This window comes from Crocuta crocuta, unplaced genomic scaffold, assembly GCF_008692635.1.
Source record: "Crocuta crocuta isolate KB4526 unplaced genomic scaffold, BGI_CrCroc_1.0 scaffold192, whole genome shotgun sequence".
Classification (NCBI taxonomy): domain Eukaryota; kingdom Metazoa; phylum Chordata; class Mammalia; order Carnivora; family Hyaenidae; genus Crocuta; species Crocuta crocuta.
In genome coordinates, this window is record NW_027528803.1 from 2423653 (window position 1) to 2439599 (window position 15947).

Here is a 15947-nt window from a genome sequence, read left to right on the forward strand (position 1 = left end):
GAGCCCCGCGTAGGGCTCTGTGCTGACTGCCAGCTCTGAGCCTGGAGCCTGTTTCAGAGTCTGTGTCTCCCTCTCTCTCTGACCCTCCCCTGCTCACGCTGTCTCTCTCTCTCTCCTAGAAATAAATAAAAATATAAAACAAAGTTTTTAATGGTGAGTGAAAAATCAAATCTTTGTCTCCCCTTGAAATTAGTTATACACAAGTATAATAAAAGGGTATATTACTTTAAAACACCAAAACCAAAACTATGGGCTTTACAAAGGGGCTCTCAAAATCTGAGTCAGCTCCATGTGAGATTTACCCACTGCTCCCAACACATACACCTTTTTAGTGCCCAGGATTTAACATAGCATCTGGCGCAGACTAAGTACCAAATAAATGTTTATTAAGTAAATAAATTAGTAACTTAAATCAATTGTCTCCCTTTTGATTAAAATTCAAAAAAAATTAATGTAAATAGTTTACCTTGAAAGGTTCCTCAAGAATCAGATGCCAATGTTTATTTGAATTTAATATTTAAGATAAAAAGTTAATGTTTTATACATGGGGATAAAATTAGAAATTAATATTTTATATACAGGGATAGAATTTAATATTAAAATTTAATATTATTTCATGTTCCATTTAATATGAAACAAATGATATAAACTAAAATTTTAATATTTTATATATAGAGAAAAAATAGAATGCATTTTCTTAACAACAACAACAAAATACAAACCCCAAATGTAATCTAGACTATGATACAGACTGTGAAATTATTTGTAACTTGTTTATTTCTGGGGTTGCAAACAATAATATCTTCATTCACTGAATAATTATTTAGCATTTACACTGTGCCAAACACTCTTCTAGGCACCAAGACTATACCATAAACCAAGCAAGTCTTCCCACTCATCCAGTGCTAAATTTTTAGTTTATAGGGACAGATGATAAACAAATCTTTCTCTGTGTATGATGCTGATAAGTGGTTTAAGATTTTTTAAAAAATGACACTAAGGAATGAGGTTGAGAGAGTTCTGGTGGATAGGTGTTGATAATTCTCTTGGTTATGTATCTAGGTGTGGAATTTCTTTTTTTTTTATGTTTTATTTATTTTTGAGAGACAGAGAGAGACAGCGCAAGCAAGGTCAGAGAGAGAGGGAAACACAGAACCTGAAGAGAGGCTACAAGCTCTGAGCCACCTGTCAGCACAGAGCCTGACATGGGGCTCGAACCCACGAACCGTGAGATCATGACCTGAGCCGAAGTCGGACACTTAACTGACTGAGCCAGCCAGGCATCCCTAGGTGTGGAATTTCTATGCCTGATATAATTCTGTAGTTGTTTGTGAAGTGGCTAGACTGTTTTCCCAAATTTGCTGTGTCATTTTACATTCCCAACAGCAGTGGAGGAGGGTTCAAGTTTCTCCATATTCTCTCTAATACTTACTAACACACTTTTTGATTCTAGTCATCCTAGTGGGGGTGAAGTGTTATCCCATCATGCTTTTGACTTGAGTTCTCTTGATGTCTGATGAGATTGAGCATCTATTAATGTGCTTATCAGCTAGTTGTATATCTTCCTTTGAAAAGGAAGAGTATTCAGATGTTTTTCCCATTTTTTAATTTGATTATTGATTTGTATGAATTTACATATGTTCCAGACACAAGTCCCTTATCAGGTATGTGATTTTCAAATATTTTCTTCCATTTTGAGGTTGTCTTTATACCCTCTTGATGGTGTCCACTGAAACATAATTTTTTTTAATTTTCATAAAGTTTATTTTTTTTCTTGTTTTGCTTATGCTTTGGTCTCATATCAAAGAATCATTTGCTAAATTTGAAGTCATGAAAACTTACCCCTATGTCTTCACCCAAGAATTTTATAATTTTAGTTCTTACATGTAGGTCTTTGCTTCATTTTGAGCCAACTTTTATGTATGATGTTAGGTAAGAATGCAACTTTGTTCTTTTTCATATGGTTATTTACTTATCTAGAGCATCTGTTGAAAAGACTACTCTTCCCTCATTTAATGGTTTTGGAACCATTGTCAAAAATCAGTTGACTATGTGTACGAGTTTATTTCTGGACTCAGTTTTATTCTATTTATCTAAATGTGTGTCTTGTGCCAGTGTTGCAGTCTTGATTCCTATTGCTTTGGACTAAGTATTGCAAGTGGGAATTGTGTGTCCTCCTACTGTATGTTTGTTTTTTCAAGATTGTTTAGAATATTCGGTGTCCTTTGTCATTCCAGGGGAATTTCAAAATCATCCTGTCAATTTCTGTGGAGAAATCAGCAGGGATTCTGAGAGGTATGGCATTGAATCTGTAGTTCAGTTTGGAGATGATTGCCATCTTAATGTTAATTTTTTTCATTCGCAAACATGGGATGGTTTTTCATTTACTTAGATCTTATTTTTTGACAACATTTTGTATTTTTCACATTAAAAGCTTCTTTCTTCCAAAGTTAAATTTATTACTAAGTATTTTATCCATTTTGATCCTATTGTGAATATATGTTTTTTATTTCATTTTTTGATTCATTTCAAGTGTTTGAAAAATACTATTGATTTTTGTGTAAAGACATTACATGCAACAAACTTGCTGAACTTGTTTTTTTCCCTCAGTTTTTAGTTGATTCCTTAGATTATCTATATCTATATCTATCTATATAGATATAGATATAGATGATAGATAGATGATAGATAGATAGATAGATAGATAGATAGATAGATAAATAGATAGATAGAGATATAAATCATATGATCTGCTGAAATTACTTCATCTTTTCCAATTTGGATATTTTCTTTTTATCTTCTTTCTTTCCACCCTTCCACTTTACCATCCCTCCCTCCCTCTTTCCCCTCTCTCTATGTGTCATTATCTCTTCTTCTTTTTCTCTTTAAATGTCATGGCTAGAACCTCTAGTATAATGTTGAATAAAAGTAGTAAAAGTAGATATCCTTGTGGTGGTTCCTGATCTGGAGAAAAGATTCAGTCTTTGAATAAGATTCTAGCCGTGGATTTGTCATAGATGGTCTTTATCAGCTTGAGGATATTCATTTCTATTCCTAGTTTGTTGAGTGTTTTTCTCAGGAAAGTGTATTCCAACCACTTACTTTTAGGATCCTCCAAGAGATTCCTTACTGGTCTTTCTATTGGTGTGGACATCATGCAGCCCTCTTTCTAGCCAGGTGTCAGGAATTTAGCTAGGCTACTCCATGATACTGCTGCCTTAGCATCCATCTTATTTGGCCAAGTGTACTGCAGGGACCTTAAACTGACATTAGCCCATTCATGCAAGTTCATGTGATGGATAACAGCTCACAGAGTCACAAGAAAATGTAAATTCCTGATATGATTTTCCAACAGCCCTTGCGATCAATGTCTCTCCTGCTTTCCAGTGCCTCCTCCTTATATGTCTCTTAGATAAGACATCCGTGGGGCTTAAGAAAACCTTGCTTCTTTAGTTGGAATTAGTGAACCTGGCCTTAGCCCAAGAACCGCAAAGCACTCTACCTATAGACCCAAATAAAGGCATGTGCCCCAGGTCCTTGCCCTTTCTCTCTGCTCTCTACCTCACCCTCTCTGTGTGGCCCCTCAAGTTGTGCAGTATACTTCCTTCAGACCTGAAACTAATAAACTCTTGAATTTCAGTTTCCTTCATGGTCTGTTATTGAACTACAGCTCGCCATCCTGTACCTTGTGCTGCACTTAGCAAATGTTTATTTAACACCAATGTTAATTATAGCACCAGGGCTCTGCTGCTCTCTCAGACACTCATAGACACACTGAAGCTGCTTTCAATATATCTCTGCTTAGTTGGGGATCCGCAGATTCATGCAGCCCACTCTGATTATATAAGCCTCAATCTTTGCAATCCTGCTAAAACAGCCTGCATTCTGCCATGAAATTAAAGAAAAAAATCTTGATTTACTTTTAGGTTATTTTTTATAAGGGCCTACAGAAATTAGTGAGACAGCTCTTTTTGTTAACTCAAATCTTTGTTCTTTCCTCCAAGGTACATCGTGTTGCTGAGTCAAGTAAAAGATACTCTACTATCTGAAACTCTTAATTTCCTTTGATTCTGAGCCCTTTTAGCCACCACACTTCACCAGCACTCCATTATATATTTAAGATGAATTCTTTCTAAGTCAGCTGTATCCCAAAACTTCCTTTCATTTTGATGTCATAACCCAATGCCACCCTCCTTTCTGTTCTCAGCTTTAATATCACCATTTATTGTTATATTGTCTTGATATGAATGAGGATTATGATTTTATAAGGCTTTGGGTGTTTTTGGTGCCCCATAATCTAAACAACTGAATTTAATTAGATAAATGTGGTAGTATACATCTTTCTGCTTGTAACAGAATCAACAGATTGCATTAAATTAACAATTTTTACCTTACTTCCCTGTTCAAAAACATTTATTAGTTTCCAGTACCTATAGAATATTGTCTGACTTACATATATTTGAGCTGCTAGACTCAGTTCCAGTACTTTGGGTTGGGGGGTAGTAGGGACTGACAAGGACTATATATCCCATGGATCCAGAGTGGTAGGCAAAAGTCTGGGTGATGGGTCAATAAACAAAGTAAGATGGGAGGGCTGTGGCTGAATGCCGTCTCATCAACTCTCCTCATTATGAGTGGCCACATCTCTGCAAGAATGCTATGTGCCATGTCTTCATTAGGAAGACCAATTGCATATCAAGCCTCTTGTTCATAAAATTAGAAGCTAGGTGCCCAGGGCTTCCAGTGTGTGATAAGGGTGAGGACTAAGTCATGGGTGGGAATGGGTTTTTGGAGAATAGAAGATCAAGAGGAAGAGAAAAAATGAAATTCAAAATAGACTCACTTCGGCACACATGGTTGTCTCATTTGGTTCAACCTCCAACTTCAGCTCAGGTCATGATGTCACAATTCATGGGTTTGAGCCCCATGTGGGGCTTTGTGTTGACAGCCTGAAGCCTGGAGCCTGCTTCAGAGTCTGTGTCTCCTTTTCTCTCTGTCCTTCCCCTGCTTGCACTCTGTCTCTCTCTCTAAAAAATAAACATTTAAAAAAAAATTTTAAACTTAACTCTTTTCTAACATGATTAGCTAATTGAAGAAGACGGAATATTGAATTTATAGATGAATGACTTCTGTTGAGTTATCNACAAGTAGGTAAGTCTCCCAAGTTTTATGAGCTTTAATTCATCTCCCTTAAAAAAGAGAAAGTATCTGGATATCAGAAAAATAATACACATAATACATTTCTCCATTCCTTCATACATTGGTAACAAATTTCTAAAGACAAAGGTTTTACTAGAATTTATATTTCTAGCTAGTAGACATTATTATTTTAAGAAATCTATAGAGACAATTATTATCTAGGACTTCTTTATTTTAAATCTACCAATGTGAATGTCACAATAAATTTTAAAATACTTAAATTAATGAAAAATTAACATCTTTAATTTTTATTAGGTCATTCAAGGGATTCTATATATATAACTATATTTTACTTAAGAAACTATTGAATTTTATAGTCTCTAATCAATGCCCCTCATATTAAATATTTTAAAGCAGGTTCCAACTTAATTGTCTATTTCTCCTTCTTGCCTTTAATTTTACCTGGAAGAGTTATCTTAAAAGACATTAAAACTCCATAGGCCAGAAGTAGCTTAAACATGTTTCATGGGGTTCTGGTTGATGTAGCTCACTAATTTTCTTTTCAAATGAGAAAGAGGTGAACCCAGCAAGACAGTTCTCTGCTTGAATGCTACTACACAGCATCAGAGATTTTTTAAAATAGTTTTTTTTATCATTCAATTTAGATTTGTCTTCTTTGCTTGAAGAAGAAAAACCAGCAGCAGTTCCCATAAAAACAACCATTCCAGGTGGTTATTGAGTCCAATTACAGCTTCACAGTTAGGTATGTCTCAACTTGTTAAGGAATTGGAAAATAATGCTAAAATAATTCTAAGAATTTATCAGGGGATATTTAGTTTAAATAAGAGAACTGGTTAGAATGGAAAATTATTGTTATATAGAAAAATTTTATTATGTAGATGTTACAGATTGAACTTGTTCCTATCTACTTAAGACACAACACAGAAACTGTTTTTTTTTTTATTTTTTTAATGTTTTATTTCTAGGAAAGAGAGAGAGAGAGAGAGAGATAGCGTGAGCAGGGGAGGGTCAGAGAGAGAGGAAGTCACAGACTCTGAAATAGGCTCCAGGCTCTGAGCTGGCAGTCAGCACAGAGCCCGACGCGGGGCTCGAACCCACGAACCGCGAGATCATGACCTAAGCGAAAGTCGGATGCTTAACCGACTAAGCCACCCAGGCGCCCCCAGAAACTGTATTTTAAGCCAACTGGATAAATGAAAAAGCATATGAAGAAATTTCCATATGCTGACCATTTAAAATAATACTTTCCAAAATAAATGTNGATGCTTAACCGACTAAGCCACCCAGGCGCCCCCAGAAACTGTATTTTAAAGCCAACTGGATAAATGAAAAAGCATATGAAGAAATTTCCATATGCTGACCATTTAAAATAATACTTTCCAAAATAAATGTTTAGAGGTGCTTAGGTGGCTCAGTCTGTTAAGCATCTGACTTTGGCTCAGGTCATGATCTCGCGGTTCGTGGGTTTGAGCCCTGAGTCGGACTTCGTGCTGACAGAGTGGAGCCTGGAGCCTGCTTTGACTTCTGTCTCTCCCTCTCTCTCAGCCCCTCGGCCTTTCTGTCTCTCTCTCTACCTCTCTCTCAAAAATAAACATTAAAAAAAAAAATAAGGGTTTTAGCTTAAAATAGTTATTCTCACATCCCTCACATCCTGATAGTGGCTTTAGTGGGTATTGAACTAGTTTATTTGCAACAAATTCTGAGAGGCAGATTAATCTGTATGTCACTCTAGTAGCTTCTCACTATAATGAAATACTTTGGTAGTGTTACTTGTTAGGTAGGCAGAGAAAAGGAAAGTCATTTGCTTTATTACATGATGCCTTTCCTATATTCTAAGTTACTTCATAACTATAGTCAAATATGCAGACAAATTTTTTAAATATTGTAAATTTTTAAATTTATTTTTCAGAAAGAGAGAGAGAGCTCAAGTGGGGAAGTGGCAGAGAGAGAGGAAGGCACAGAATCTGAAGTAGGCTCCCAGCTGGCAGCACACAGCCCAGTGCAGTGCTTGGACTCACAAATCCCAAGATCATGACCTGAGCTGGTCAGTCGCTCAACCAACGAAGCCACCCCGGTGCACCCAGACAAAATTTTTAAAGTGTAATTTATTCTCCACTGTTAAAATCAAAATAAGACAGAAGAAATACTTAAAAATTTAAAATAATAACAAAAATCCCTAAGAACTAAGAAAACTATGTTTATCATTAATACATCTTACTAGGTTCAGTGTCCTTTTTTGCATATTATTTTAATAGTAGATGAACTGGTTCTCCAGTATGTTTTAGTTCCTTGGACTTGCATGAAAATATACTTTTTAGTATTGTGCATTCAGATCACAATATACCACAAAATCCTACATGGAATTAGCAACTGTCTTTCTCTAATAATGACTAACACTATGCTTTGTAGAATCATGCCTCTAACGAAAAAGATAAGCAACAAGAAGTCTTCAGTTGTTGATTATGTAATTCCCAGTGTTGTAGATAGCTGTAGTTTGAATATAAAAAACCTCAGAGACTTATGGACACTATATTTATATTGTTCACCTTGTATGTCAGATGATTTAATTGATATAAAGGTTAAGTTAGTATGAAAGTGTAAAATCTTGAGAGAATTCTTTCAAGACAATAGAGAAAGATACATAATCTTAAAGAAAATAGTTTTCAAATTGTATTAAATAAACTGATGGCTTTTTGATGACTGAAGGGAGATGAGAGTAAGAAATTGAGTAAAAGAGCATATATATTTTCATCAAAATTGTTCTCACAGGGTGCATAGGTGACTCAGTGTGTTAAGTGCCCTACTCTTGATTTCAGCTCAGGTTATGATAGTTCATAGGTTCAAGCCCTACATTGGGCTCTGCCCTGCCAACACAGTATCTGCTTGGGATTCTCTTTCCCTCTCTTTCTAGCCCTCCTTCTCTGTCTCTCTCTCAAAATAAATAAATACATTAAAAAATTGTTTTCACAATTCCTCACTTAATAATCTATATTGGGAAACATGAACAGTGATATGATCAATATTCATGTACATAGGTAGTCTGTGTAGCTCTATGTCTTGTATCAGAAATTTAGAACTAACCAAAAGTTTGATATTAGAACAATTATAAACACTGTTAGTTGGCATATTAATAGTCAACACAATTAGTAGTAGTGATTACTAATAAGTGATCAAAAAATCACTTATTTGATGAATCCTTACAGATATGAGAAAATGATGCCAGTAATTATAGAAAATTGATAAAAATCAGGATAAAATCTATACATACAATATAACAAGTTTTTTATAAGAAGTTTTATTCATTTGGAAACTAAACACTACAAAAAAAGAAGCCATCATAATAACATTGTTCTTTATAAGTCCGATGATGAAGATGATAATGATGATTTACATTTTGTTGTACTTTCTAAATTATCTACAATGGGATATAGTACTTTTTTGTAATCGGACAAGAAACATGATAAACATTTTTCTAAAAATTCTTATACAATCATGTCTATGACAAATAGCTATTTTTGATATAATAAAGTTAGAAAGTAAAGCAAAATAAATGTTAACTGTGCTAAAAGTTCTCAAATTTCATATTTATCAAAGAAACATGCTATATGTATGTAATATTAATTTGAACAGAAATGTATTTATCTTTCACTCAGAGCAAAGGTCGTACGAAAATCTCTAAATAACATAAAATGATCAATGAAATTATTTTTATCCTAAAACAATTTAAAATGAATTTTCATTTATTTTAACGAATTTATTTTTATTTATTGGTTTTTAAGAATTGAGAACTACCTGAAATCCTAAGATCATCTTTGTCTTTTTAAATTTTAAAAACTTAATCTCCAGGTCAAATTGTAACTTCCTGTTATTTCTCTATTAGTCTTTTAAGAGTTCACTTGTTAACTCTGAAGGCTTTTACTCAATGCAGATAGAAATCATGTTTAAGAATAAGAAGGTGGTGCTTCCTTACATGAAAAGATTTAGCAAACTGGAGTTATTTATGCTAGCTTTCTCTGAGCACTCTAACAATTTTTCTAATTAAAATCTACCTAGATATACATTTGAGAAGAAAAGGAATTCAGCTAATATTTGTAGTTACTTCGCTGTGACATAACGCCACAGATATTTGGGAATAAAAGCATTTCTGTGCAGTTTTCAATAGTATGATTGGTCAAGGCCATTCAATTACTTTGATTTTAACAATACATATGAACAATGGAGTCCAATACCAAGCTAATAAAAATCAATAAACAGATCAATAGGCAAAACTTCTATCAAGATTTTGAAACACTTCTGTCAGGCTTTCTTCTATAATTATCTCTTGATGAACTTAACATGTTTAATGACTGTGAAATTGTATTTCTACAGAGACAATGCACATCTGGAATAACAGCAAGCAATTCGGCTGCCTCCAGAGCGCCATGCCATTGAGCACAAGACTTCAAATAGAGTCCTCACAGTGAAAATGAAGCTTATTCTTTGACATGCTAATGCCTGTCTTGGCTGAGTCTCATTTTAGACTTGCCAGTACAACACACAAACTTCAAAGTGTCAGGGGAGTACTTTAAAGTTACTGTAGCATTTGCTTATTTTGAGGAATACACACTTTTACTATTAGATGAACGGTTTGGACCTTCTCTGTCTCACTTTCACCTTATCATCTTTAATTAGTGCAAAACCCATGAGTACCAGCCTGTGAGATCAAATGGAAATGCCTGTTTGATGATCCAAATGCCTTAAGAAGCAAATGGAGGAGCAGCTGTTTTGTTTAAAATGAAGGAAAACAGAAGGTAATGTAGAAGTGTGTGAAAACTTAATCATCTCCAAATGCTAAATGGCTTTGTCATAGTTATAAGATATGAAAGGTAGTAACTGGAAATGTTTTCTACTGAGGGTTCTTGCTCTATGAAGATCCCTTCCCTCTTTGCTCTGGTGTTGGGGGCTTAGTTCCAGACAAGCTAATTATCTCTTGAGCTAGTATTTGGCACTGTTGGTCTAAGGAATGTTCTTTGAGTGCAAATTTGTAGTTTGAACTTGAGTTCCCACCCATGGAGGGAAAAATCTCTGAAGCCAGGAAGAGTGAAAGTATAGGAGTTTTAAAGTTTCAGGTTGTTGGGTAGCATGGGTTGCTCAGCCGGTTATGCGTCCAACTTCGGCTCAGGTCATGATCTCACAGTTCGTGGGTTTTCCAGCTCCCGAGTTGGGCTCTGCCCAGGGTAGAGCCCCGGGGTCGAGCCCTGAGTTGGGCTCTGTGCTGACAGCCTGGAGCCTGCTTCAGATTCTGTGTCTCCCTCTCTCTCTGCCCCTCCCCTGCTCACGCTTGTGCTCTCTCTCTCAGAAATAAATAAAAAATAAATTTTGAGGTTGTATGCCATCAAAGTGAGAGTTGATTCTCATAAAATTTGTCACGTTTTACAGCCATGCTAATTACATAAAAATACAATGAAATATTTGTATTTATTAGCCTTTTAAAAAATGCTAGAAAAATATGGAATGAAAAGTTGAAGTTAAGGCAGAATTTTATTTCCTGGAAATGAGAAAACAAAATCTTAAGATTTGTTTTGTTTAGTCAGAGCATCTAGAAAATAATATGTTTAGGGGCATCTGGGAGGCTCAGTTGGTTAAGCATCTGACTTCTGCTCAGGTCATGATGTCACAGTCTGTGAGTTCGAGCCTCTCATCCGGCTCTGTGTTGACAGCTCGGAGCCTGGAGCCTGCTTCAGATTCTGTGTCTCCCTCTCTCTCTGCCCCTCCCCTGCTCAAGCTCTGTCTCTCTATCTATAAAAAAAATTAAGAAAATAATGTTTAAAAATCAAAACCGCCATAATATGTATAGAAATATATATACACACACATATATATACATACACACATATGTATACATATATGTGTATATATAAAGAGAGAGACTAAGATGTACCAACCTGAAGATACAAACAAATGTTTTTATTTACATCACAAATCCTGTCTGAAAAATAATATTAAAGTAAGATAAAACTAATGGGAATGAGAGACTAAAAGTTGTTCTAGTGATTCTACTTTTTATGTGACTGAAGCTCTAGACTTAAGACTATTATTTATACATACATATTTATGTATATATACATATGCATGTTTATGTATGTCTATTTAAGCTGATTTGACTAATCATATCTTATCATTCTTAGTGTATAGGGTTAGATAACATATTACTTCATGCTATCTATTCATGCTAACTACCATGCTATTGATAAATTAAATCAACTCACCATCTATCCAATTACTCGTAATTTTAAGCCTCCTTTATATAGGAGCCTTGCCTCCAACATAGCCCTAGATGTTGATAAATCTATTCCTCCCCTCCTTAGGCACCAAGAGTAGACATTTCTAATATTGTTTCATATCCTCTTATAAAGAGAATGCCAGGTAATGCAGTATTTCTGAATAGACTCTATGGATTTTCATGTGCTTAAAGCAGGGGCTATTAGTTTTAGTGCTCTAGAGTAAAGTGATTAAGCATAACTATTGGCATGCATTTTGTGAGGGAGCACATAGCAAGCAGTGCAGTAATCTTGATAAGGCACCAGACACATCAGAAAGAATGGAAGTTTTCCTCTGAGCTCAATACAAGGGCAATACAAGAGCTTCTACAGAGAATGCAGTCCATTAAACAGAGATGATCTAATTCACATTGGGTTCAGTAATTGGGTCAGGATGCAATAACTTTTTATGGAATCATACAATTTTGGATCTAAAAGAGCTAAGAAGCTATGTGTGCTTACCCTTCTTATTTTACTGAAGCTTGGACTAAAATGAGTTAAAAACAAAATGGAAATAAAAGATGCATAATGTGGTAATAAGAATCTTAAATATTTAAAAATGAAGGGAATTTCATATATCTCTTGTCTAAGTCCCCCATTTTATGGTTGTGATAAAGCAAAGCTCTGAAAAGATAAATGGTAGGCTTATGGTCACATTTTAGCATTAGAACTAAAATTACACCTTAGATATTTCTAGAGACGTCTTTAAGTCATTAATGTCACAGACTGTGGAATTAGATTATCATAGTTCAACTACTGGCTCTCCCGCTAACTATATCTGTGACTTCCAAAATGCTAATTAATTAAGATGTGTGTGTGTGCGTGCGTGCCGCGCGCACGTGCACATCTTTGTTTTCACACCTGTGAAATGAAAATGAAGATAGAATATATGTTTCATTTTTTGTATTTCTACACCCTCATTTGTCCTAAGACTTAAATGAGATGATACATGTTAAGTGTTTAACTAGGTGATTAGCACATAGCGAATTCTCAGTGTCCTTTTGTGCGTGTGTGTGTGTGTGTGTGTGTGTGTGTGTGTTGTTTTGCAGCAGTTGGGAGGATCATTGGAAAATATTTTGCAGATAAGATACTCTNACGAATTCTCAGTGTCCTTTTGTGCGTGCGTGCGTGTGTGTGTGTGTGTGTGTGTGTGTGTGTTGTTTTGCAGCAGTTGGGAGGATCATTGGAAAATATTTTGCAGATAAGATACTCTCTTCCTAAATAATTCAGTTTGGCAAGCCATGGTCCATAAGCTAAATCTGCCCCACCATCTGTATTTGTTAATAGTTTTATTGAAATGAAGTCACTTCCATACATTTATGTATTATCTGTGTCTGCTCTCATGTTATAACAGCAGATGTGAGTAGTTGTAGATGAGGTGTGGAAAACTGTATTATCTGGCCATTTACAGAGAAGTTTAAAGATGATCCCTGACCTAGAACAAGGGAATTCTCTTACACAACAACCTAACATCATCATAACCAGAAGATTTTAGCATTGATATAGTAATGACTGATGTGCAATGTGTTTTTCCATCCATTTTTCCATGTTCCATTCAAAGCCCTTTCTTTCTACTCCCAGTCACCAGTGCTCTGATTCAAAAGGTTCACACCAGTATTTGCTCACTCAGAATGGGCCTCCATCTGATGTAGAGTCATTTTATCATCTCTTCAAGGGCCCTGCAACTTTATTTTCTTTCCCATACAATCTATGCCTGACCCTCCATTCCTGAGTGGTTTTTCCTGTATTGAAAATTGAAGTTTTTAGTTTCTCCCACTTATGTTATCAGCATGGGGTTTGCTAATCTCTCATAAGAGATATGAATTTAAGGTACTTGGCATTAAAACAGATAAGGAAGATGTGGTATATATACAAAATGGAATATTACTTGACCATCAAAAAGAATAAAATCTTTTTGCAATAACATGGATGGAGCTAGAGTGTATTATGCTAAGCAAAACAAGTCAGTCAGAGAAAGACAAATACCACATGATTTCACTCATAAGTGCAGTTTAAGAAACAAAACAGATGGACATAGGGGAAAGGGGAAAAAAGAGAGGGAAGGAAACCATAAGGGATTTTTAACTATAGAGAACAGACCAAAGGTTGATGGAGGGGAGGTGGGCAGGAGCATGGGACAATTGGTGATGAGTACTGGGTGCTATATATAGGTGATGAACCATTAAGTCCTACTCCTGAAGCCAATATTACACTATATGTTAACTAACTAGAATTTAAATTGAAAAAAAAAGAAAGAAAGAAAGAAGGAAAAAGGTAGCTGGCATTAACTTACAGAAAATTTAAAGACTCCTTTTTTCCTTATTCTATTCCTTTTCCATTTTTTCTACATATCACTACCATCATCACATTATCACCACCATCTCCAACAAAGCCTTTTAATGTCCTCAACAATCAAGACTATAGACACATTCCTAGGGGATAACAGGGAGTGGTGTAAAAACAGAATTGTTCACATAAAATTGCAACAAACCTATTTTGGTCCTACTCTCTATTTACCTTGAATTTTTTCTCCTCTTTCTCTCCTTGTAATGTGGCTCCCTTTTATAGCCCTGGATAATGACTCCTTTTCTTTCATAATGTTTTTATTTTTTAAATTTTCTATGGATTCAGCTACCTCTACCTCAGTAACATTACACCTTTCTCTTATTTTAGAGCCTTTAAATGTCTCCTATTATAAGTATAAATCATATGTGTATGTGTGTTTGTGTTTAATACATATATATATTGTTTTCACTTTTTACTAGTGAAAAAGAAGAATCATTGATTCTTTTTTTGCTAGAGAAGAATCATTGATTACTTTAAATCTGGAAGGAACCTTAGAGGCAATCTAGGATAGTGTTCATAAAATGGGATTCACAAATTGAATTAGTGACAGTAGATGGGCAAATGACACCAACAATGAAATATGCTCTAAAATAATGATGTTTGGTCACTACTCATCTCATCAAAAACCCTCATTTTACAGGTTGGACATTAAAACATAAAGATTTTAAGTAACACTATGAGGATCTTACAAAAATTATCATTAAATCTTTATTCTTTGATTTATTTTAATTTCTTTATAGAAGAATTAATTAAAAAAAACAAAAAATTACTCCCACTGGAGGATTTAGATCATAGGTATAGGTAGATATGTGTCATTTTCCCCAGGTTGTTGTTTATTGCAAATGGTAATAATATTATTTCTAAAACTACTACTATAGAATCTGTAAGCTCAATTCAATAAAAAGATTTCCTTCCAGGTGACAGTCAGGACTCATTCTTATGAATATTTGCATAAATTAAAAAAGTGTGGGATTCATATTTAATGGCTCCCTAAAGGAGAGAATGATCTTAGCTTCAATAATAGCTCTGCCTATTTTAATATAAAATTTGCTAATAAATTCTAATGTCTCACCCATATTCTGGAAAGGTCTGATTAAGGAAAATAACCCACAAAAGGACAGTTCTTCAGTGTAATCCCATTTTGAGTTTTCTCTATGCAACCTACCCACACAAAAATGAGGATATTAGTAAAGCCAGAATATCAAAAACAAAGTATTTCAACCCTCAACTTTTGAGAAATTAACTCCTTTATCCACTGTTGATTTATCTCAAGCGGCTTGGAATTGCCAGGTGAATATCTCACAATACTCTGCAAACATGTCTGCTTTGTTGGCAACTGCCTCAAACCATTTTCCTTATTCCTTCCTAGGTTACCTTGGTGATGTCTCTGGTTGCTTTATACTTAAAAAATAGCATCTATGTTGCTGATGCTAGGCAAGGATATTGCTCTGTGCTAAAATATCAATTTTGCTATCACTGCCTTCTAATATCCAGATTCAGAGCTCTTGCTGCCTTCAAAATAAATACTATAATTATTCTTGTCAGTTTGCTGATATCAGTGCTATAGTCCTTTCAATAGAAATAGTCATAAAAGAGCTCTTTCAATTTTATCTTGTTTTTTTTATTACAGACTCTATGCCCTTGGTCTTAGATATAAGCTCATAAATATGTGATTATTCATTTAAGAGTATTATTTAATTAAACATAATGTTCATTCACTAAATACTTATTGAATAGTATTAGTTTTTACATAAGGTATGCTTCTATACCCTAGAGATTTGAGAAAGAAAAAAATGGAAAAGTTTCAGCCTTCACAAAGGTTTTTGTTATATAACAAGGAAGTTAGACATTAAGTATGTATTTAAATAAAACATGATGAAAGTAGTATTAGTAAAACCACAAGGTAATATCATAATATACAAATGGTAGGCCAAACTTATCTAGAGGTCATCAAGGTCTCCCTTGGAAGTTACATTTAAAAGTATAAGCCACGGAGGGGGAACGAGATTTAAGCAGGTCAACGGGTAGAGTGAGAAAAGAGTGTTTCAGCAAGAGAAAACAGCTCTCTGTGAACAACTCAGAGATGGGGGAGAGCACATGTGAGAAACTAGAAGATATACAGGATTACCCAAGACTCTCTTT

General features: G+C 34.9%; 1 long non-coding RNA gene across 1 annotated transcript; it reads left to right on the forward strand.

Moving 5' to 3' along the window:
- Nucleotides 1–5832: 5832 nt before the first annotated feature.
- Nucleotides 5833–9757, forward strand: LOC144224610 (uncharacterized). The gene is made up of 3 exons (XR_013333090.1): nucleotides 5833–5902; nucleotides 7070–7204; nucleotides 9529–9757. It is a non-coding gene; the product is annotated as an uncharacterized LOC144224610 (long non-coding RNA).
- Nucleotides 9758–15947: the final 6190 nt, after the last annotated feature.